We start from the raw sequence: 2,500 nt of genomic DNA, 5'->3' as shown, positions 1-2,500 counted from the left end.
AAAGCGGCAGAGATAGTTCCTCCTAGTTAGTTGGAGACTGCGAGTTGAGAAGGAGCCTGGGGGATTCCACTCAACTTTTATTTTCTCCTGACAAACCTCTACACCAATGATTAAATACAGAAATTATACTTCATACCACATCGCCCGTCGCGTGGGTTATCAAGGGGCGCGTTAGTCAGTGGGCAACCAGGCTGACAATGTTAAACATGCATCTGGAAGACAAAGAAGATAAAGAAAACATGAAATACATTAAAAATCGGAACGTGGAACGTAAGGAAAATGAAAGAGATGGGTAAATTACATACTGTCTGTAACGAAATGGATAGATACAACATTCAAATACTAGGAATAAGTGAGACCAATTGGAAAAGTAATGGAAGTTTCAAACCAAATGAGTTGTGGGAAGAAGGAATAGAACTCCTGCTGAGCACTGCTTAAGAAACTATTGCCAAAAAGAAAAAGACAAATTCCCCCTGGATATCTGAAAAAAACACTAAGTGAAATTGAAACAAGAAGATGCCTAAAATCAAAGGGTATCAATAATCCAATTTACAAAAAACAAAATACAAAAATTCAAAAATTATTGCGACAAGATAAGGAAAAATATTTAAATGAACATTGCCAGAGAATTGAAAACTGTTCTATCAATAAGACAACTAAAGAACTCTACCAAGGAGTACGAAACATCACACGAAAATTTAAACCTACAATGGACACTATCAAAACTGAAGATGGACTTGTTATATGTGATGGAAAAGAAGTCAAAGATAGATGGAATCAATATTGTTCCAACCTATACAAAAAGAATAAAGATCTAACAACAACATTAATTAGACTCAATGACAACATACATGAACCACTGCCACTGCTAGACGAAGTTATAAAAGCCATAAAAGAAGTAAAGAATAACAAGAGCCCCGGAATAGATGAAATAACAGCAGAACTAATTAAGAATGCTGGCGAAAGTGTTGAATACTTCTTCTACAAACTCTGTACAAAAATATGGAATGAAAATAAATGGCCAGAAGACTGGGTAAAATCAGTCTTTACTCCCATACCTAAAAAAGGTGACGCATTCCAATGCAACAATAATAGGACAATTGCATTAATAAGTCACAGCAGCAAAATTTTGTTGAAAATTATTGCTGAAAGAATGAAGTTGAAGTTGAGAGAGGAAATTGCAGACGAACAAGCAGGTTTTCGCCCTGGAAAAGGTACCAGAAACCAGATTCTAAATTTAAAATTGATCATAGAGAAAAACAGAGAACATCAAAAAGTCCTATACCTGTGTTTCATCGATTATGGAGGCAAACCGAAGACAAGACTGAGCGACAATATCAAAGATATTTGCGGCCTGTCGATGGTACAAGTGGAAAGAAAAGTGTAAGATCGAGTTTAGTGGCGAAGGATGGTGGAGAGGTCCACGGCTGCTCAAACATGAGCATACCGTTATTGATGATGACATATATATATATATATATATATATATATATATATATATATATATATATATATATATATATATATACATGTATCATCGCCAGCCCACTTGGATGCGAATGTGTCCACTAGAAGATGCATATTCTTCCCGCCCACTAAAACCGTAGTCCATTTTCATATTTTCTATTGTGCATATAATTTGCGTAAATGGATTCGCAATTGTTAAAAATTGCAAACCCACCGTCATAAATAAAAATAAAATAAAATAAAATAAAAAAATGTGAGTTGTAGATATACGTCATTCGCTCATATATACGTCATTTGGCTCCCCTTCAAAGAAAGAAAAAGTACTTAAAATTGTACATCCTCCCTTTTTCTCATTCAAAATCGATGCCTATGGGATATTTCAATGAATATTTGCCATGAGTTTCTCAAACTGACATAGACTCGAAAACAAGATGGCGTCGGTACCTACGCATAGGTTTTGTTTTCCTCATTTTTCGTGTCTTAGATTATTTTTCTGAAGCAAAAAGAGCGGGAAATTGAGATCTCTTCGTAATTTTGATATAGATTTACGTTTAAACTTCAAAATCTACTGAGCATTTTCTCTTGTTTGTGTGTTTGTTTGTTTGTTTGTTTGTTTGTTTACTTTGTTTGTTTGTTTGTTTGTTTACTTTGTTTGTTTGTTTGTGTGTGTGTGTGTGTGTGTGTGTGTGTGTGTGTGTGTGTGTGTGTGTGTGTGTGTGTGTGTGTGTGTGTGTGTGTGTGTGTGTGTTCATTTACACAAAATGAGGCAGATAGATGGATAGATAGATAGATAATCTAGGTGTATCCCCGTGCGACTTTTTCTCTTAGCGTACATATAAGCGAAAGGCCTTTCCGAGCTCGCCAAGGCCAGAGTCAGCGCAGAAATGCACAATAAACAATAATGATCTAGTGGTTTCGCGCGTAGCAACAGCCGTTTGCAACAAGCCACTTGCAGAGAGCCGTAAACAGAGGAGAATATGTTTACCACTTCCGTTGCGAGTGGGAGGCGCCGGGGCCTTCGAGAGAAAGAGAT

Source organism: Penaeus monodon, chromosome 12, assembly GCF_015228065.2.
Source record: "Penaeus monodon isolate SGIC_2016 chromosome 12, NSTDA_Pmon_1, whole genome shotgun sequence".
Classification (NCBI taxonomy): Eukaryota; Metazoa; Arthropoda; class Malacostraca; order Decapoda; family Penaeidae; genus Penaeus; species Penaeus monodon.
The sequence above is the reverse complement of the archived record's forward strand: the minus strand, read 5'-3'. Positions refer to the sequence as shown.